Here is a 22964-nt window from a genome sequence, read left to right as displayed (position 1 = left end):
ATGACTCAAAGTGATCTTCAAGGACTGTGTGGAGGGCGTGGAAGCAAGACAGAGAACAAGCAGGACTAGTGGGATGAGGATGGGGGCGAGCAGCATTGATCTGCTTTCTGCGCCCAGCTGAGGAGTAGGTGTCAGCTCTGATGCTCCCTGGGGCTTTCTCAGACCTGTGGAGTACTGAGGGTGTGTGTCCATGCCCACATCTAGGGGCACAATATGCTGTTGCTGGATTCAGCTAGAATTTTTCTGCTGACTTTGATAGGATCAATCCCATAGGTGAAAGATTAGACTTTGCCTCTGGATAGATCTGTAATAATTGATAAAATTTCAGCCTTGCATGGGATGGTAGAGTGCTTGTGATAAGCTAGGGGAGTAAAAAATACTTTGGTAAACAAAATTCCCAGATAAAATACCTAGAGAAAGCATGGGCATGGACTACATGTGATGTTCACAGTAAAGAATTCTTCCCAGTTCTGGCTGGATCAGATTTGCTAGATAAAGAGGGTAAGGGGCTCATTCATGATCCCTGGGCCAAGTGTTTAGGACAGAATTGCACCTACTCTGCTTATGACCAGTCTGCTCTGCATCTCAGATGCATCCATGCCAAAGAGCGTTTGGCCCTTGGTCACCTCAAGGCCCCAGATGGTGCCATGGTGGCCCTCACACATGATCAATATGCTGCTTGGCTTTTCGTGGTTCACTGTCTCATAGGACATGAAGGACCATGTTGCAGTCCACCACAACAGCACTTTTATGGCATGTTGCTGAGGGTGTGAATTGCATAACCTGGCAACCACTGTGGGAAGATGGGAGGTGTTGGAGAGAGATCTCATTGTAGTGATCCAGAACAGTGCCAGGGTGTAAGCTAGAAGGGCATCCATGGACCTCAGGCATTTAGTGTTTAAGTGAGTGCTTAAGCTCATTTTCTGGCTTTCATTTAGTTGGCATTTGTAGATGTGTCCTACATCTCCCTCCCAGCAGAAGGAGAGCCTCAAATCCTGAAATTGGATCTGCATGGTCAGATCCTCAAGCAAATCCACAACCACCTTGAGATAACCAGCATGTCTCCCATCCCAGCCAATTTCAGGATTGAGGAGGGGGGATCTTAAGGCTGGTCTTGATGTCTGTAGTCCTGGAGGCTGGGCTGGTTGCTACCCTACCAGGGCGGAGAGGCCGTTGCCGATCCCAAGTTAAACGTAGCAGCTGGTGGGTAGGAGTCAGCGCTAAGGCAGCATCCTGTGCTTCCCCGGCGGTGTGAAGAGCTGCTCGGCGGTGAGGGAGGGGAGGAGGGAGTATGTTGGGAGGAAGCTGTCACGGATCTGCCTCTCATTGCTGCTCACAGTCCTACGCTGGCTGAGTCAGAGCTGGCGGGAAAGGCAAGGCACACAGGTGGTCTCTGGGAAAAATCCACACTCAAACCCAGGTTTATGAGGAACCCTCCGTCTAAGGGTTTCAAACATGAAGGGCCGTGCCTGGTGTTACAGAGTGGACAAGGGTGAGGAAGACTATGCTGGAAGGTGGTGGACAGGTGTTGGTGTGCTGTCTCACACTCCCAGGAACCATGAATTTGCCAGCATTGTTGGCTGTTGGGAGACTCAGCTTTCTGCGTGGACCAAGCCGCTGCATTTGAGCTGCTGAGAGCAAACGAACAAGATGGTGCAATCTCCACCAGAGCATCCAACAAGTTTCCCTTCCTTGCTGCCCTTCAGCCCTTGTGTTGTGGCCATCCCAGCACACACAAACACTGTTCTCTTCAATAACACTTTTTAAAAATTCTCCAGGAGCTACTTAAAATGTTTTATGTCGTTTTCAGTTCAGATGTGCAAAGCCAAACAGGGCAAGCTTTGAAATTGAGCTTATGTTCGGCAATAATCCAGAGAAGAATTAGCAAAGACTTCAAAGTTAAATTATCCAAGATAGCATGTCAAGCCACTGAATTTCAGTTTAGCAGCATGCCAAAATATCTCAAGATGTCTCTTATGATGTATTTCATTGTTTCTTATAATTTGAGTAGTAGAAAAGTGATTAAAAATAAGACTATCCTTCTGTTTTTCTTTGATTCACTGTCTAAAAATTCAGGATGTTTAAAAAGGTATTTGTACTCATACATTTAGGCTTCAGCAGTCATTTGTTTTACTATGCAGTTTGAAAGTGATTCAGTTAAGCAATTAAGGTCTAAACTAAATTGTCACACACACACACATGTTATTTGCATATATTACGGCATCCATTTCAAGCTGATTTCCCAGAGAGAAACATGGGTCTTTCTGTTCCTTCCTTTCATCTTTCCTAATAGTTTTTGAAACATTGGCTAATTTGAGATGTATCTGATGGAGGAGTAGAGTTCTTGAATGTAAGTGGATCTCTGATTTTTGTGACAGTGTCTCACTGATAAAGAGAAAGGCTACAAGTGCCTTCCACAGAGGGAAATAAATACTCTTGTGAGGTTTGAAAGCAGTAGCATGTGCCCCATAAACAGCTCAGTGTTTCCCGGTGGCTGAAACAGAGAAGTGTTTCCTTTTCTAAGTATAGTGTGGTTATTTTGAGGGCTTGACAGGGGAATGTAGAGTTTCATGCATCACCCACGGTGTTTGAAAAAGCATTAGGATATTGAGACTATCTGTGACAAGAAGTATAGAAATTATTTAAGAGGCTGGCAGAAGTGCCTGGGAAGAATTTAAAAGAGCTCAAGAGGTTAGTTTGACCAAGCAATGATTAATACGGGATATGTTATGCACAGTATCTGGTGGATGCAGACTGCTAGGGGAGAGAAATTGACTGCTGCTGGAAAACTGTGACAGACCTTTTCTGATCACTCACTCTGACTGCAGGTGTTTCAAAGCCAGGAGAACAGTTTCTGCAGCTCTGTTAATCTGCAGCAGCAAGTACAGCTCTGTAAACCTCTCTCTCTCTGGAGAAGCAACATCAGCCAGCACCCAGTCTAGGATAAACTATGCTCTGGAAGGACGTTTAGGTTAATAGCTTACGTGTGCATGTGGGACGTTGCTCAGAGCCACTGAAGTCACTGTGACTTTTTCCATATGCTCGGTGAGCTCTGATTCAGGCTCTTGCTGAGGTGGGGAGAAGGATGTATCCATTTTTTCAGAGAAAAGCAAATATCGTCTGCAGAAACTTCTGTTCAGCAAGAAATTCCAAAGAAAACTTTGGAGCTCATCTTTCCTGTGACATTAAGTTATGGTAATTTTAACATATTCTCTTGAATTTTAAAAAAGAGTAACATGTGCTCCGTGAACAGCTTAGCGTTTCCCGGTGGCAGAGGAGAGAGGCGTTTGTGATTTTGGTACTAGTGATGGGGTTTCCGTACACCCTCAGAAGGAGGAGAAGGAGATCCTGACAGGGTTTATGTTACAGCAGCAGTGGTGATTCCAGCAGTAGCTCACAGAGGAAGAGCAGGAGAATTTGCACCCAGGTCCTGCTGGGTGCAAGACCTTAGGAAACAGCCACCCACCCAAAGGACGTTGAAGCTGGGGTTTCCATAGTGGTACTGGTTTTGAGACATCTGCCTCAGAGAGGGTAGCAATGCTGGGAAAGTAAAAAAAAGAATGAAATGAGAGAAAAGGAAATTTTTATTAGGAGTATGAGGACACTTTTCCCTAATAATTGAAGTTATCCTCTGAATGAACAGATCTGTCACTCAAAGCTGAACAGGACAGAGAAGTGGGGAGCAATCCTGCAACTTCAGGGGAAACAATCGAAAGGTTGATGGACAAAACAATGCAAGAGTTTTTCTCCATGCTTCTTTCAATTGAAATTGCTTCTAATGCCAAGAAGATTAGAACAGAAGCTGACCAGTAATTCAAAAGCTTTGGGTATGGTCATGTGTGATCAGTAATGGGCCATATAATTAATTTCCTTCTGAAATTTTGCAAAGTACCTTTTGTATGTTAGGGATGGAAAATTGGGCTCAGGTTGATTCTTCTCTGAAGAGTAAGAATTTTCTGAGTAACATTTAACTTCAGGTTTTACTACATTTCATAAATGGCTTTGTTCTGTTTTCTTTTCCCAAATAGGAAAATTCACTCCGTAAAAGAAAATTCTTTCAAGATCGAGCCTGAATATAGAAACTACTTCTGTGCAAATCTGAATATAAACTTAAGAGAAGAGAAACTAAGAAAACCTCTTGAGGTTATTACGTCAATCTCGAAGTTAATAAGCTGGAATAGAATGCATTTTACATTTTGTATTAACTTCCTTCAGACTAAGAACCATTTTTCCTTGCACTTCAGTTTCCATCTCATTAATTTATTAATAATTAAACACCTGAAAAATAAAAGATCTGTTATTTCTCATGTAACGTCAATCTATAGATTTCTAATTAACCAGCCTTAGAGCACCGAGCAGCAGTTCCTCCAGCAACTGTTGCTACTACCAGCAAATTTTAGTGGCAGAATTTAACTATTTCAAATAGAGTTTAACTCTTTAAAATAGAGTTTAACTGTTTTTCTGTGCCAGAACATTGATCAGAAGCCAACTGAGATTTTTCTTAGCACAAGGGCTACATCTAAGGTGGGAGCCAGGGAGCTTCTCCCAGCATCCTGGGCCCACATATGTGTGTCTGGGTGGATCCTAGTTTGTGGGACAATGCATCCCATCCTCTGCTGGTTGGAAAACCAGAGAGCATGGACAGGGAAGGAGCCATCTGTACTCCCAGCCTGGCTATGGGAGGTGCTGCGATGCTTTGTGCTAGGAGGCTAGGAATGGCATGGATACATTGCTCTAACCTTGGAGATCTCACAAGCCCTGGAGCTCATAGCTGAGAGAAACAGCAGAAGGTGAAATGAAAGCATTTGGAGGGGATGTGCTTTAGGGCACAGAAGGAGCAAAAAATAAACATAATTTTCAAAACCTAGTTTTGCCTGTTTCCAGGGTGAAGCTGTCTTACCAGCTACTCTGCAACACTTCAGAAATCTCCTGTGGTTTGCTGGAAGAGAAGTTGTTAAAGGTATATTTTGTCTCATGATCCTGAAAATGCTTTCTGATGTAACTTTGCCACCATAAATAATCCCCTACACAGGGAATTGAGAATCACATTCTCAAATTATAGCTCCCAATGCACCAAGTACCTCTGACTAAAGAGGAAAATATCTCTAGAAACTCTTCCAGTTTGATCAATATGCTGTTTCAGAGTCACTTAAAAAAGTATTTCCTGGCTAATAACTGGAAGGACAGCTGTGTATATAGGGTGAAACTGCAAAAGCTCTTCAGCAATCTCGAATTTTGCCTGCTAGAGCGGTACTGAGGCTCCTCCTGTGGGGATCACGGGGAAATACAAATGATGAGAATACTGGAAGCAAGTAGAAAAAGTGGCTGAGGAGCAGGAGAAGGAACACCAACTGAACTGGGAAAGGATGAAAGTCTTAGCAACGAATCATAAAAAATCACGACCAAAAGTATAAACCAAGACCAGTATCTGTCCTCCACTTGCTACAAAGCTTCAGAAATGGCTTTTTTGTTTCTGAGTAACTTTTCTCCTCTGCGCTTTTTGTTGGAAGTGGTGGCACTGATTCAGGCTGAAATCAGGGTCCTATGGGTTTGGTTTTTTTTCAGGGAAACCCAGGCAGGATAATGATGGTGTTTGAGCTCTAGGAAAGCCCTGACATCCCAGGGTTCAGGCTTTGCTGCCTTCCAGAGAGCAGCACAGCATGGCTTTGCTGAGGCTCAGGCTCCTGTCACCTCTTCTGGGAATGACGCCTACTCTGTCCTCCTGGAGAGGACATAATGCCTTGTCCTCATCTTTCCTCGCTCTTAGTTAACACTTCTTCGTAGTCCAAGGGGAGGTTTGCACAGTTACCAATGAGCCTGTGCAATGAAGCTCTGCAAAATTGGCTTTTCTTGCTACGGTCGAAAGACCCAAGCACATGGATTTGCTTGTCAGATAAATCCAGTAATGACAGTGGTGACCCTGTTCGAGATTGGGATTTATCATGAGAGTAGATTTATCATGGGAGTGGAATTATACATCCAATCCGTTTAGGAGGTTCAGATCTGGGAATAAAACTTGCAGAGGCATGTCTGTGCAGGGATGGAGAGATAAGACCATGTCTATGCAGGAATAGAGAGATAAGGGCCAAATGCCGAGAGTAACTTGGGCATCCAAAATTACACTTAGCTGGAATATAAACGTTGACATCCAAAGTTGTCATAATGAAGACTTTCTCTCAGCTGCTGCTATCCCTGAGGCTAGGAAGAGCTTCCTAAGTTGCCTGTTGCTTTTTGCTCCAGTCTCTAAACAGTAATGAGCAACTCAGGACTAACCTAATTAGCCAAATTATCAAGTCCTTCCTCTGCCGAGCCCTGCAGGAGCACAGTTTGGCAGCGCTTAACACACACCAACATGGTTAGTTCCAACAGCAAATGGGGCTGCAGCTTCTGCTCGTTTCAGACCTCTGCCCCAGGAGGTGGTGCTGGGCTGTGACCTCTACCCTTTCCATAGCGGCTTCCAGGATGGGTACCCTTCCAGAAACTGGTGATGGGGCTTTGATTCCCTCCTGGAAAAAACACCAGGGGAATGCCTGAACTAGCAGTAATGCTTAATTTCAGTATCTGCTTTTTTTCTTTCTTTTTTCTTTTTGTTTTATGTATTTCCAGAGGCACAGATATATTTGTCTTTCGAAATACATGAAGTCATGGCACAAAATGGGGAAGCTTTCTAAGAAACAAAACATCGATTCCATAGAAATGCAGCATAAACTTACTTAATACTTTACTTCTCTTTTTCCATCATGGGGGTGGAGGTTTGTGAAACTATATTCAACTTCTAAACTTATAAAAATTATGTAAGAAATCAGAGAGTAAATGCATCATTCATGCTTTTGTGGACAGCTCATGTTTACAAAGCAATGGCAAAATCTTGTCTGAAATTCTGTATACTTAAATTTTACTTTCACACATCTTATGATGCTTAATTTCTTTGCATTTATGCTCTGGGCCAGCCAATTTAGCTCAGCATCAGAGGAAGTCAAGAGCCCAAGAGACGAATTTTAATTAGACAGCAATCAAACCACCAGATGGCTCTCTGATGTCTTAAATCTCCACTTGGGTGAAATAAATTGACTTTTCTTGAAAACAGTGCTAGAGTAAATTTTAAACAATGCCCCAAAGCTGAAACATAAAGTAGTTTTGCATAGTTGTGAGAATAATTTGTAGACTCTGAGGCATTAGTTGGAGTGTTTTATTTGTTTAATAAGAAGCATTAATGTCTAAATCACTGGTTGCTTTTGCACTGTGCCCCATGATCTGTTCTCAGTATGGCTTTTGTTTAAAAATATTTTTAATGTTTGGGTTTAGTCATACCTAATTACAAAAAACAAGCAAAAGATAAATTTATTCTTCCCAATTCTCAGTTTCAGTGTCGTGTCCCTTATGAGAGCAGTGGCAGTTTGTGGTCTGAACCCCCCCAGTGCTGGTGGAGGTGGGACGGGTGTTTCCCAGGTGGGGTGATGAGGTCAGGGGGAAAAGGTGACCTCCCAAAATCGGTGAGCTATGAGCAGAGGTGGAGCATGGTACAGATGCAGCGTTGTGAGATAAACTCTGAGCATCATCAGTACCCTAAACCAGGAGAGGCCAGAAGGAGGAAACCTTCCTCAGGGTGAAAGGGGAGAGCAGCATGAGACCTGGGAAGTCTGTAATACCCGACTCACTGTATTGGGACCTGCTGAAATCACTCGTTTGTATTTTTCCTAGGTGGTTGCAGTCATCTTTCCCTGAAGCTAGGGTCCTTCGCGAAGTATCCATGGGATCACATCTTTATCCCATGTCCCATCTGTTGCTTGAGGACTTTAGGGCCAAATTCAAAGCCCATTTGTAGTCAGGGGAGAAAATGCGTGTTGACTGCAGTGATTCAGACCTCAGCATCTCACTGCTCCTTTCAGTATGAATACTGAAATTTGCCATCTTGGCTTGGTTGTTGGCTCATGTGCCAGTGTGTGGACCAGGTGCCAGCAGAACTGCATCCTCCCGCCCCAGAGCTGCTGCCCTGCGGTGTTTGCATCTGCTGCTGCAGGAGCAAATATCCTAAAACACGGCCGACTTAGGCAGTGAGTACAGCTGCCGTATAGTCTGGCAGCTCACTCTGAGTTTCTAAATGATCTACATTTTTGTGCCTATAAATAACAACGGCAGCAAAAATCGTGACTATTGTTGTGCAGTCTGTCTCTGGAGCAAGCCCAGTCTTGTGATCTAACTGCTCCACCAAGGACTTGCTGCTTTTTTGCACGCTTTCTATATATTGTATTTCTCTTGCCTATGCCCCTGGGGGGGTCCTGGTGTCAGGGTGACCAAGAGGGACACTGCAGAAGGCTGTAGGTCTCAGGGGGGTCCTACACTGCAAGAACAACCTGATTGCAGCTGCAATGCCATTGCCCCTTCCGCATCGTTGGGCCAGGTTTGTGGTGGTGTCTGCATCGTCTGTGTGGGACATGCACACCATGGTCCTGCGATGGACACATCAGACTGTCTGAGACCCAGCACCTGGTGTCTCTTGGACTAGATGCTAGGGAGCAGGGAGTTCTGTTCTTGCAAGCCAAAGTGTTTTGGGATATGTTTATTACTCTGCTACAATATTGTCAGTCCATTATATGGTCCATACCTGCTTGAATCTGGAGACTGCTGTGTGTTACCTAATTAACGTCTTCTTTCTGCTGGGGGACCATGTCCTTAAGGAAGCTGAACCATGGAAAAAATTATAAAAATGCAGCTTGGTTTTGCATCTTCAAATAGGGGTTTGGTCAGCTCTGAAAGTCAGGTTCAGCTGTTTTCGTGTCTGAGCTTTCAGCCTTGGGAGCACTGGGATGTCAGGCATTGCCTTGCATGAGGGCTGGGCACTTCCAGCCTCAGTGTTCAGGTGATGACACTGAACATGGGTGCTTAAGGTAGGACAGTGCAGCACAACAGCAACAACAATTATTTAAAAAAAATCCCAAATCTTAAAAATATCAACTCCATTTTCCCAATAAATAGTTTATTTTAACTGAGTAGTATACAGAGGTGCTTTTAACATAGTGGAATAGCACTTTAACAAAAAGCGCTTTAATAAGAGGGTTTCAGCCTGGTGCTTAACAGCTACAAGGGGGGGAAACATTTGGCATTTCTGTTTTCCTAACCTCCCAAGAACACACCAGCAAGATTCCTCTTAATTGAACCCTTAAACTTTTAATGCAGTCCCTGGACTGATATGCATTTGCCATATGTTTTACTTAGCTGTTAAATGGTTGACTAAGGCCTTTCCTTGGCCTGTTAAACTGAATTGATGACATTTTAATATTGCACAGGGAATACCACAGCCAAATAGAAAACAGACATCTGTGGCCTGAGATGGGTCAATCCTGGTGCTGGGCTGAGGAGCCAGACCAGGGAGCTGAGTTCTTGCAACCAGAGCAGCATAAATAACACAGCAAGAGCAGGAGAGCATTTTCAGCAGTGGCTTTGGATGTTTGTACCTGGTTATAACTCATTGTTTAAGGGCTGTCTAAAAGCACTTTATAAATCATCAGCGTGAAATCTGTTTTCCATACTGGTCTGTAACGAACGGCTAAAGTGAATGGCTTCTTCCACTGTGTAAATACACCTGGGTTGCCTGCCGGAGAGGCGGACACGCTCTCTCCCTCTGCAAGACCAAACTTGGCTTGGTGATTTTTCAGTTAGTTATGGAAGACGTGGGCTAAGATTCCCATCTATTAAAAGCATGACAGCATGAACATATTTCTTAAAGGGATGAATCTGGATCCCTACAAAGGTTAAGGGAACAATTGACATTCATTTTAATGGATCCCGTTACTGCCCGATGACATTATCATCAATAAGGCAGTCGCAGTGCTGAGTAAGTGTTACGGCGCTGAGAGAGTCTTGAGCTATTTTCTGAGAGGTGGAACGTTTTCAGAAGGAAGTATGGAAAACACCCTGTGGTTTAAGGCACTTCCCGAGCATTGGAGCTATTGACTTGAATCCCCCTCTTCTCTCTTCCAGCTGGAGTGGGGAGCAGAGTTTGTGGCCCACGTCCTGGGAGCTTTGCTGCTCACAGTTGGCCGCATGGCAAGTCTTGACAGCAGCAGAACCTAGGTTATCTGAACCATGCATTTGATCATAGATCCCTAATTCTCCCTTGAGGGACCTAAATCCCTTTTTAGATTCATCCTTCAATGGCTTGTCCAAGGTTGCAGAGGAAATTGGTGGCAGAGCAAAGGTTAAACACAGCTCCCCTGAACTGAAGCTCTTGCCTTGGCCATGCTTTCGTGTTTGCATGGCAACATGATGATCCTGCACTTCTCACACACCCTTGCTTGCTAACACTCATATTGAGTATCAGATGTAATTGTTGCAGTAATATTAATTTCTTTGCCATGCCTGGTGTTAGTGAAACCTGGCTTGGTATGTAGGCAGCCAGATTGCCCTGATCAGCAGAGAGGTCAGACCATCTAGCCGTGGATGTTTACCCTCTTAGCACTTTTCTTTGGTCTCTTTCTTTGGACCGGCATAATAGCAGTTTAATGACTTGAATGAATTGGCTTAGGGAGACTCGGTGCCTTCCTGGCAGTGCCTGAACTGAGGGCACTGAGTTTTAATAGCATTTCCTCTATTTTCAGTCTCAGAATCACTCTCGTGCAGATAACCAGTTGCACTGATAATTTTGCCCTAATCCTTGTGCATCAGTGTGCAAGCTCCAAGGTGCTCGGAGGCAACTGCTTGATGAAAGCAGGGATCCTACAAAAGCTCTCTCGTGTTACATGCACATACAAGGCACAGACATTTTAAAAGCTAAACTAGCAGCATTCTTCAGCTAAGTGCATTGGGCAGGCTCCGTGATGCTCAGATCTCATCGGTACTGGAGAGTAACTGGAGTAGCTACTATAGATAAGTTTCCTATAGATATGGTCTATGTCAGAATAAAAGGCACTTCAGACTAATTGCTCTGTTATACAAATTGCATCACTGCCTTGCCGTGTCCTTTTTCGTAATCTTAGGGTGATTGCTGGTTGCACTGGCTGTGGGCTTGCTTCCTTGTCAAGCCCCAAATTAACTCCATTTGGGTTAAATCCTCCACTGCTGTAATCTGCGCAACGCCACTGGCGTGTCTGGGTCTGTCCCAGTTGGTGTTTGCCCGTCACTTGTCAGATGCTATCGCCAAATGCAGGACAATCAGGATCACTGTGCAGGGCTTCTGAGCCCTGCAGCCAAAGTCTGTATATCATTTTTGTCCATGAGGTTTTGCAGCGTGCTTTGGGGTATTCAAAAGCTGCCTGGACATGATCCTGTGCAACCTGCTCTAGGCAAACCTGCTTTAGCAGGGGGGTTGGACTAGGTGATCTCCAGAGGTCCCTTCCAACCCCAACCATTCTGTGATCCTGTGATTCTGTGATTCTGTGACTGCCGTATTAGCAAAAAGCCCTAAGTGTCCCGTGTTTTCTCAACTGGCTGGTGTTCTTAGTGTGTAAATCACATAGCCCAGAAGTACAGTGAGGGTTATTTGCTCAATTATTGTTTGTGTTTGATCTAATCATTAGTTTTGGATTGAGATGGAGGAGGAGCTTTTGATTCTCATTTTCACATAACTGTGTTTATAACATATGCAACAGATGCTAAAGACCCAGGATTGTCACTTAGGAGTATCCCTATAAAATGTAAAAGGAAGATTAAAACCTTTTTTTTTTAAGTCACAGCTGAATCCACGAAATTGTGAGGTCATGTTACTCTGTCAGCAGGAATGCCCAGGGTCTCATCAGATCCTATACTGGTCAAATTAAGTAGACAGCAATTAAATGATCATGCCGAGGATTCCCTATAGGATGTACTGAGCTGTTATGGTGGCAGTTCAGACCAGCTCAGCATAGCATCCATCAGCACAACCCTTTGCATCCCCCAGAAGTGGGGTAAGGTACCAAACCACATGTGCTGGCTTATACCTCATCCGTGGCCAGAGTGCCAGAAAGCACGCTCTTGGGGTCATCTCCTGCTGTGGGCCTCCCCAGAGCAGCAAGGCTGTGCTGGGAGGAGCAGTTTGATGGCTGTAATCTGAAGCTGGTGTAGTTTTACAGCTTGAATTTTCGCTGTTGCTTGGGGCTTGCTAGCCTTGAAATCCCTTGAATGGGATTTTATAGGGCAGTTTAAGTATAAAATGTGAAACATGGGGGAATTATATCCTTTACAGTCCCCAGGAGGTAGGGCTGAAGGAAGAACTGTGCACAGCATGTGGCAAATATTAGGAGGCAGCCAGTTCTCTCTGAGGCTTTGAGGTAGTCTTGTTGGATGCTTTGGAGGCTGGGGGTCTTGAGGGAAATGAGGACCATATCCTCACTCTTTGCCCACTGTGCTTTGGGGTGGTGCTTCCCACGAGCTGCCTTTGGGGTCCCACTCCTGGGAGGGGAATTGTTATGGTGCTGTCGTGTGGGATGGACAGGAGTGTCACTGTGCCCTGCCCCAGCACCACTGCCATCCGCACAGTAATGGTCTGACTTTGAGAAGATGACCCAGGGGATTGCTGTGGGAGTCTTTGGACTGTGCTGCTTTGGGCTTTTGGTGCTGGATGCTGCACAGATTGCGGCATCTGGTTCAGCTTTTCTCCATTTTTCCAGCTAACTTTGATTATTTGTTGTATCCATCATGGTTTTGCTTTTTTCAAACATCAGCTTTTACAGTTTGTCACTAATTCACGTATTAAAAGATATCACATAAATAGACACAGCAATTGTAACAGGAACTCCTAAAATATTGAACATGAACTATAAGGGTTTGTTTTTTGGAATTGATTTGCTCTTCTGTCTTGAAAATAAAATTACTGTGGGGCTACTTGTGTTGAGTAACAAAGGATTAGCTGAAGACTTTAGTTTTCTGTGTCAAGGCAACTATGTAAAGTGTTACAATAGACGGCAGCTTTGGAGCAATAATGTGTAAGTGGGTATTTAAAATCTCTCCCAAGGCCATGGGACAGTCCCAGTAAAAACCAGAGTGCTTGGCAGTTGGCCAGCCTGGTTTGTTAAGACGCAGGAGCAAATAGCTACCTTTAAAAAATAACAGATACGTAAAATCTTCCCTCTTGCTGGAGTCCTCATTATTAGCATGAACATGTGTTTGTTTTCATCTGCATGATTAGATTCTTGGAAGTCGTCGCTGTGATGAATTGATGATTTCCATTAGAAACATCTCAATGGCCTGGACTAAATCAGCCACCAGTAAGGCAATAATTGAAGAATTATTAAAATAAGCCTCAAGGCACATTTGTTTTATGTAGGGCATTCTAGAAGCTTTCTCTTTTGTGTACTATGCTCTTACTATATCTTCTAACAAATACTTTCCCTCCAGGAAGGGTGGTTTGGTGTTTTTTTTGTTTTCAAAAGGCAGTAAATTCCACAATTGCACAGAATAAAACCGATAAATATGTGGCAATTGCAGCTGGTCTTAGTGCTAGGCAGCCAACATGGACTGAGGAAGCACAGGGCATTGACAGGATCATCCTTTCTGCCCTCTCCGTGCCCAGCTGGTTTCACTCGTGGTTTCCCAGCATTTTTGGAGGCTGTCCTTTCTGCTGGCTGGTTTTGCCTGGTTGCTTCATTGGCTGCTGGTGGCACCTCATTCCTCCCATCTCTCATGGGGGTGCCGTGGACAGCATCTGCTTGAGGAGCTCATCCCATGGTAGTTGAAGAGCAGAAATCACATAAGCCTTGGTGCTTCACATGCCCAACTTCTGGGTTTTTGGAGAATATCAGAATATCAGGAATTAGGACCAGATGTCCTTTTTATTTATTTTTTTTTTTTAAGAAACTGTCTCTTTTGTATATCATAAATCTTCCCTCGAGGCCGTGAGAGAATAACTGTGCTGCCCACCCTCCAGCCAAACCACAATATATCAGTGGGTCCTCCCGGTCCCTGCTGTGCCTTATCTGTGCAAAGGGCACAGCTTGGAAATTAGCTGTTGCTAATGGGAGAAGGCAGCTGGCAATGTGGAAATAAACATGAAGCTTTAGTCGTGAGTGCTGTTCCTGGCCTGTCAGCAATGCACAAGCAGCATCATGTATCACATCCACTCACAGGCTTCATGCACAGAGCTGGAAAAGAATGGATAATATGAAAAATGGCAATTAATAGGGTAGGTGACAGGAAAGTCTCAGGTGGGACATAGCAAGGTGTGCTCAGCATCATGGATTGCAGTGAGGTTGGAGCAGTGGGATTTAGACCACTGTGTTTGCCATAAACTGCTTTTAACGGCTTTGATCTGGTTGTGTATGCTGCTTGTCCTCACTCACCATGGCCTGTGGCCACTGTCCCTCTTTAGAGATGACTGGGCAAGAGATTAATCAACTTGCGTACAATTCTGGGGTTTCCAAATTCAATACCTGTTCCTCCTGGTTCTTTCTGTGGCATTGCAAGTGCCCTTGCAGCTCCAGTTGAAACTGAATTTACTGGCTGAAGATATAATATTGCTTTAAACAGTCACATAAGTTTTATATAGCTGAGACTGCATCCGAGCTGTAAGAATTCAGTTTGATGCCTCTATACTGCTCAAAATCGGAGATATTCACTCTCTGCTGTGGAAAACGGGATAGCTTGGTTGAACAGCGGTGAGATAAACATCATGAGATGTAGTAAACTGAACAAGTGATGTTCAGAAGAGAGTGGTAATTGGAAGCTCTATATTCTATTTAGAATATGTGTGATTCAATATTGAGATACAGATGTCTAGTAGTGGTCCGTATCCTGTCTAGGAATGGCTAGATCCTTACTGATGCAGGTGTAAGTGAAGCTACTTAGCATGGTAATTTGAGTTTCCAAATGGAGAACTGGAAATGAGCATCGCTGTATATGCACTCAGCTTCTAGTTAGCCCTCCACAGAGGCTATGAAGCAGCTGTTGATTTTTGGAGTTACCAAAACCTAAAAAAAAAGTAAAGCTTTAATGTAGCTAAAGATGCTGCAGGCAGTGTTGAAACGAATCCAATGACAGGACATCAGAAATTATCATCAGAAAAAACCTCAATGTAATTAGTCAGTGTGTGTAATTAACCACTGGACAAAGCAGACAAGGGATTAGTGGTATCTTCTAAGTCAAGCCTGGCTACACTGCTAAACGATAGTCTTTTGTCCAGCCAAGAGCTACAGATCTGAGGCAAAAATTGTACAGTCTTTGTTTTGTCTGGGGTCAGATTAGATTATCATAATGGCTTTAAAATCTATGAATCTGTCATGTTTGATTTTAAGTGAATGAATCAAAGGACTGACTTAACGTAGGTATGCACATTCAGACAAGAGTTGACTGAATAATTCAGTAATTATTTTGATTAGCACAAACATAAGAACATGAGTGCCATTTTATTGGGTCATACCGAAGATTCATCTGTTCCAGGATTGCTCCTCAGATGACAAAGGCTTCTGTCTTAAATCCACCACCTGCTAATTCCATTAGATCCCCCATTTCTGACCTGTGGTGTGAAATAATTCTTTCTATTTCCCTTTTTCATGCTCCATCCTCTTCATGATTTTGTAGAGCGCTATCGTATCTCCTCTGTCATCTCTTTTCTTTGTAAATGTGATGTCTCTTTTCATGGAGAAGCTCTGTGGTCCTGCTTGCTTTTCTTGTCTGCACTTTCCTAAGTTTGGTTATACTTCTGGCCAAAGCATCTTCAGGACTATTTTCCATAAAGGTCATCAAGGAGGGATTTGTCTGAATGAACACAGAAATGGACGTTTCTGTTCCTCACACCCTGAAATGTGCCTTTAGCAGCATCACAGCCTAGAAGTGCTTCCTTCCTTACATTGGCTGAAGGAGATGGGGGTGATAGCTCTCATATGGGTACTTATTCTGTAGACTTGCAAGATTGGGTGAGATGAACTTTGTCAAAAATATTGAGGGTGTGAGTGTACCATGGGTGTTTAGGGGGACAAATTATTTTCTGCTTTGCACTCAGTTTGCTCCCAGACCTTCTGCTTGCTTTTTCATGGCCACAGAGCATTTCAGGAGACTGTCCTTGATAACTCCAACTTCATTATAAGCAACTAAAATTGTGGGTTTTTTTATCAATTCTCTGCAAGTTTCTTCACACTTTCCCAACAGTTGAAGAGCACATTAATGACTTTTTAAATTTATAGATAGCTGCTGTAACAGTTTGATGAAATGAGATACCTATATCATTTAGAGTTAAGTTAGTCTGTTTGGTTTTAATGTTTAGCTCCCAAGGTATTGTTTCTACCAACTGCTTGGCAAGTTGATTTTTGTAACAGAATGTCTTGATGAATTGACTGCATTTCTTTTTTATGTTTGAAATAAATTTTCCTTGGTTGCATTTGTCCAGGACAAAAGGACAACTCAAAGTTGTACATCCTATGGAAAAGCTTAAAAAAAAAAGTGGAATTTATGTGAGATACGGGTGATATAAGGAGCTTCAGAGCTCTTTCTGCACTGAGGCAAGTGTTACTCGGTATTATCTTAACATTGGCTGTTTCCATGATGACATCTGCCTGCAAGCTTACTTGTGAGAAAGCCTGTGGAAATCAGACTCAGAAAAAGGAATATACACACAGAAGCAAATTTTTATTAAGTGTTATTCACAGAAAAGCTGGACTGTTCAAGCTCCAGCTGAGAGCAACTTCACTATACCTTTCTGTCATCCTTTTTGAAATTTAGGACAATTCTTAGTGCTGCATTCGTCTTATATTTCATAATTGTTTACTATACATTGCATAATTTACAGTATCCATTTTCAGTTACATCAGTTGTCATTATTTTTAGGTCTGTTCTTTCTAGTTAGTGCTGGCAGGACATCGAGGTTCGTTTCCATTGGAAAACAAGTCAAAAGGAAAACCAACCCAACCTATTAGTGCTGAAACATGACCTACTTTTAAATTGCTGTCAGGTGAGGAATCTCCTCCAGATTTTAACTGTCCACTTATTTTATGGAGAGCTGGAGGAATATGACAGCAGTTGGGAAATACATTGTTCAAGCCTTCAGATACTGGAAAACATATTTTGTGTGGTGGTTTGTCTACAGAGCTCTACTTTTCTGTTTTCTAGAAGTGAGAAGGCTGAGGCAACAAAATCACACATATATATGCATATACATAATGAGCAAGAGTGATTAGGCTGATTTACTGTCATCTCACACAAGGAAATTAATAAATCGGGGAGTAATTGCTTCTTTAAAACTAAACTTGAGTTATGCAATGCATATTGTGCATATTTTATTGACTTTCTAAAAAATGCTGGGTTTTTTTCACAGTGAAACCTGTGGTGAATCCATTTCATGTATGGATTCACATGTGGTGACATCAAACCATTGACTGACATGGTGGGAACAGGGGAAAGTCACTGTTGCTGAGCTTCAGCTTTGCCTTTTTGTTTAATGCAAAGCCATGAAAAGAACCAGGCTGAATAGCCAACATACGTGTTATAGAATCATCGAATAGTTTGGGCTGGAAGGGACTTTTAAAGGTCCATCTAGTCCAACCCCCCTGCAGTGAGCAGGGACATCTTTAGCTGGATCAGGTTGCTCAGAGCCCCGTCCAACCTGACCTTGAATGTTTCCAGGGACGGAGCATCTACCACCTCTCTGGGCAGCCTGTGCCAGTGTTTCACCACCCTCCACAGGTCTTTTTTAAAGTGGCAAGGAGCTCGCTTGTGTGTCATCAAGCTGCTAATACTAGATGATTCTTTGGTACCTGTGGAGGTGCCGAGCAAACTATAAGAGCTCAGAAGAGTGGAAAAACGATGTGCCCATCTTCTGCCCATCATGGTGTTTGTAGATGTCAGCAGAGTGATAGAGATGTGAAAGTTTGCTACAATATTCCTTAGGGTTTGATTGCATGGTGGGATTTTCGGTGCAGGTTGCTTTACTACAGATATAATAAATCGTGATGGCAGCACTAGGGGAGCGTTGCTGTAGCTGGCAGGTCCTAAGTCTCCTCCACGCACCGCTGCCTGAGGGGACAAGGGTAGATGGAGGCAAGTGGGCTGCTGGCATTTGAAGGGCTGTTAGAAGCTGTCAGTCAGTAAGGTTTAGTCACAAGACACTTAAAAACCTGAGGTCCTTTGTTATTTGATTGCTGTTAGTGCTGTCACACTTTTTTTACAGATAATGGAGCCAGGGGAAATTTCAAATAATGTTGAATATTTGAATATGGAATAAAATTCTGAATAAACAAGACAGCATCAACCTCAAAAAATCATGGACCTCAAAAGAGCTCCACAGTAGGGATTCTGTAAAGGAAAAATGTTGTCTCCAAAGATTTTAACTGCCAAACTACATTACATCCCTGACTGAGCTTCCAGAGACTTAACAGTCTTGTCCTAGTGGAAACAACTGTCTGTTCTCCAAAGCACAACCTCACTACAGCTACTCAGCAAAAGTCGTATGAAACTTTTAATGCAGGGAAAAAATTGGTTTAGTTTGCTCAGTTTGATTCTGAGACATGACCACACCATTTTTGCCCAATTTTTTCCAAAGTGACCCCTCAAGATGGGGGACAGCCCTCTAGTGCAGCCACCATCACAGTGGTGATGAGAGGCTGAGGAACCGTCAGCCCCACAGAATAAATCCCACAGCAATGTTGCGCTGAACAGCACTACCAAAGGAGAGGGTGCTAACACCCATCCATCCCTCTCTACCGCGTGCACACACCTGTATTCTAGAAAAATAAGCCAAAATTAATCCTCCCTCCTCTCTTTGGTGGCTTTGGAGCATATATTTATATTACCATTGGATTGTAAGGTGGGTGATTTAAAGCTACAGTAACAAGGAAAGTCCTTGCCTTCTTCAGGCTATATATTTGATGATGTGTTGCAAATTACAAAGCTGGTGCAGTTTTCTGAGATGTGTACTAAATAAAGCAAGTCTCTATAGGACATGCAGTATTTCTGTAGCAATATCTGTCCCTGCCTGATCAACACCCTAGACTATTGGCACAGGGAGAATTTTAATCATGTACTTATATTTGCAAGAGTTCAGGCTGAATAATCACAATACTCCTTTCTGGGTCTAAAATCTATTAATCTGTTTACTCATTTTCTTTTCATGTTTTACATTGTTTGAACAATAAGACAGGGGCAGCCAATTTCTTTTTTTCCTTTCAAACAGCAAGCTGACCAGGTTTGTTTTCTGATTCTCATGTGTTTTCATAATGCAGAGGAAGTTTAAAGCCAAACAGAAAAGCCCTCCATTAAAAACAAAATAAATCTAAAAAATGGAAATATTTGTATTAATAAGAATACATTTGTTAGAGGAAAGTAATACTTAAAGCCAGAACTTCCCAGGAATAGTCCTTCTAGTCTTTCTTACCTCACCTCACACTTCCAGCGTCATGCCCCGGTGACTAAGTTATGCGCTTTTTGATGTATACTGTAGGAAACTGCGAACACCTGTATGGCAATGCTCATATTTAACTTATTTTTCATATTGGTCTGGGATGTCTCCTGCCCCAGATTGCTGAAATCAGCCCTCTTTTCGTTAAGCATCCTTAATCTGCAGTTTTAAGCAGTATTAGTGAGTCCCTAGGGACGTCTCTGCCTTTCCACACTGGTTCTTCTAACCCAACGTGGTGATGCTTTGATGACTTGTCCAATGGAGGCTGGATCGTGACTTGAACAGCATCAGGGGAACTTCACGCGCTTCTGGAGGGAAAAGCCTACAAGCTCTGAATAGTTTTGATGGGATTCTTTGCGTAAATCCACCACTGATGAGTTCATCAATAAGACTTTTGATAAAAAGCAATTTAACTGTCAAGCAGTAAACAATGCAGAGCAATTCTAGCCTATACTCCAAAACAGATAGGAAAGAAAAACATCAATGTTTTGCCAAATGGCAAAGAAGTCAAAGTGATATTTCAAAGGGTGTAATTTTTCAAGCTCTTAAAACAAGCAGAAAGGTTCCTACACTTGATAACAATGGGGGATGCAGGGGTGAATAAATGAGAGGGTATATCTGTACACACAGGTGGTACCAGCAAGAGAAAGACAGGGTAACATGAGTGCATTAATATCAATATATGAATAACATCTTTTTAATTCCAGCATTTATTTGTTCTTTTATTTGTGTATTTATTTACCTGAAGGCTAATGTATGTAGGGATGTCCCTCGCCAGGCAGCCCCGCTGCGGTGGAGGTCTGGCAGGTACTTGGTAGAGTGACCTGCAACGCGCAGGTGGAGGTTTCACACTGCTGGCAAAAATGTCAGAAATCCAGAAAGATTGGCTCTTGGTTTGTGTTTACGAGTTTAGGAGGCTTAAATTATAAGGGCGGTTTTGTTTGGTGCTCATCTTTAGTCAAAGCATTTCTTTGAAACTCTGCACGTTCTGCTTTCCTGATAATACTGCAAAAGAATTAGTTGCTTCAAAAAAAGGTTGATCATGTCCTTTCTCCGTACCTGCAGCAGGGGCTGTTTTCTTTTTGTTTATCAATTTGGCTCTTTCCTGATGAACTTGGTGGTGAAATGGGTTAATGTAAAGTAAAAGTGTAATACTAATGCTGAAATGTTTCCTCATCTCTCCCACCTTATGCCTGTAAATCAAAAATTGCAAAAATACAGAAACTGTGTAGTGACAAGGACTGACACCAACCCTTATTATTAATTAAGCTAAGCCTTAATAATTATTAGGAAACTGTTAGAGTGAGCTCTCCTTTGACTCTAATGAGAACTGCAAGGTCCTTTCAGGTTCTGTGCAGGGTGTTCAGCCATTAGTGTGCCCAGACAGAGCCCAAATAATGAGCTAGATCATCCATATACACAAAAACATTCGTGTCTTCAAAGTTTTCTGAAACCCATCCTAAACTAAGACACTCAGTGTGGCAGCCTGTGCTGGAGGTTTGGATCTATATTTAAACACGAAATTGGGAAGACACAAGAGGCAAAATCCACAAATTGAGCCAGGAAAAGAAAATATTTAAAATATAACAATGGACAGCGATTCTGTTTGTAGCATCTGTCTCTGTTTCCTTGTTCATCTTCATTAGAGCTGACCGCAGAGCAGAGGTCTGTAGGAGTTTACTGCAAACTCCAGCACAAGGCTAGATCCTCTGAAAGATTTGCAGCATCTGCGTGAGCGATACATGAAGTCTTCTTAATGAAACACTGGATCCAGAAAGTTTTATCTCTGGAAACCCTGAAACCAGAGTGCAATCTGTGTCTCCCCATTGGAATTGCAGATAAAGTCTCTTTTTTCATATGGTCAAGTTGTGTCCTACTGCCCCTCTTCAAATTGGGTTTTGTGTCTTTCAGCAGTAGTGTGGCCAGCAGGAGTAGGGACGTGATCGTGCCCCTCTACTCGGCACTGGTGAGGCTGCCCCTTGAATGCTGGGTGCAGTTTTGGGCCCCTTGCTACAAGAAGGACATTGAGGTGCTGGAGCGTGTCCAGAGAAGGGCAACGAAGCTGGTGAGGGGTCTGGAGAACAGGTCTGGTGAGGAGCGGCTGAGGGAACTGGGGTTGTTCAGCCTGGAGAAGAGGAGGCTGAGGGGAGACCTTATTGCTCTCTGCAGCTACCTGAAAGGAGGTTGTAGTGAGGTGGGGATCGGTCTCTTCTCCCAAATAACAAGCAACAGGATGAGAGGAAATGTCCTCAAGCTGTGCCAGGGGAGGTTTAGATTGGACATTAGGAAAAATTTCTTCACTGAAAGGGCTGTCAATCACTGGAACAGACTGCCCAGGGAAGTGGTTGAGTCACCATCCCTGGAGGTATTTAGAAGACGTGTAGATGTGATGCTTAGGGACATGGTTTAGTGGTAGACTTGGCAGTGTTAGACTAATGGTTCGACTTGATGATCTTAAAGGTCTTTTCCAACCTAAATTACTCTATATTTCTATGATTCTTAGTGGGGTAGGGCTTGTGCAAGAGGACGTTGCTGTGCGTTCTGGCTGTTTCACTGGGTCAGGACTGAGAGTTTCTGTATTTCTCTATTTCCTGCAATGAGAAAATAGAAATAATATTTGTTCTGGCCTGCCTCACATTGATAGAAATGATATGTACTAAAGGCACGTAGCCTGAGGTAAAAGATGCAGTAGAAATGAAAGGTATTCTTATTTATGGCTGGGTTTGGGAGTTTTTCGTTCTAAACTCAATGAATCTTCTGGGCATTGTTTTGAAATCGTTTCCTGTATTCCTGGAGCCAGGCAGAGCATACGCTGGGGTGTCCATGTGCAAAGTAGACAGCCAGCTCAGCTCAGCCCTTCTTCAAGGGCTGGCCTTTCCCTATGCTGCTTGGTGAACCACAGGAGAGCCACTGTTCAGTAGCTGAGCAAGGACTGAGGGATGGAGCCGCCCACGCCTTGCAGGCAGTCCCAGCAGGCATTCATGCAGAAGATGCAACTGTGGCCACTTTGCTGATTTTTGCCCAGCTCTGAGTCCCCAGGCAGGGCTAATGCTACTCTGGATCACAGCATGATACTTTAGCTGTTCCCAGGATTAAATGCTTTTCAAGTAACTGCACTTGGCTACTCCTCCATTGACTACTTCTTTGGTGGGAACCAAGATTGAAATCAGCAGGGGAAAAAGGTTCCTTGTGCTGTTGTTTGGGACAGTGTGTCCAGCTCCATGAGCCAGTGCCAGCAGTCCTCTTCCCTAATGAGAAATCCCTCCTACCCTCTCTTTATGGTCACAAAATTTTGTCTTAAATTTAAGAGAAAGACCTAATTCTGCTCTTACTGCCTGCAGTTTCAACTCTGCCTCCTGTGCAATTGCCATAGAGAAGGCAAAGGTGGTGCTGCCATCAAAAAAAAAAAAACAACCAACAAATTAAACAAATTATCCCAGAATAGTAAAGACTAGAACAAACAAATTGCAATAGGGCTTTGTGAGTACCCAGGTCTGTTCAGAGCAGGATGCCCAGCCCTGTCTCAACAGTGTAGAGGCAGTTGTGATCCAGACTGGCTTTCGACAAACAGACCACATCTCCATCATGAGTTTAGAGCTCAAATGCTCTCCCACAGCTGCCCTTGCTGGTTTGCTCCTGGAACAGCACTGACTTATGTCAGTCCTTG

The 22964-nt window shown here is 43.3% G+C and overlaps 1 protein-coding gene across 1 annotated transcript in view; it reads left to right on the top strand.

Annotated features, from left to right (window-relative positions):
• The window catches only part of CAMK1D (calcium/calmodulin dependent protein kinase ID), a 222704-nt gene that overhangs the window by 156454 nt on the left and 43286 nt on the right, over positions 1-22964 (top strand). The window lies entirely within an intron of this gene.

Source organism: Leptosomus discolor, chromosome 1 (genome assembly GCF_034619465.1).
Source record: "Leptosomus discolor isolate bLepDis1 chromosome 1, bLepDis1.hap2, whole genome shotgun sequence".
Taxonomy (NCBI): Eukaryota; Metazoa; Chordata; class Aves; order Leptosomiformes; family Leptosomidae; genus Leptosomus; species Leptosomus discolor.
Note: the sequence above shows the minus strand (reverse complement) of the source record. Positions and strands in the feature narration are given on the sequence as shown.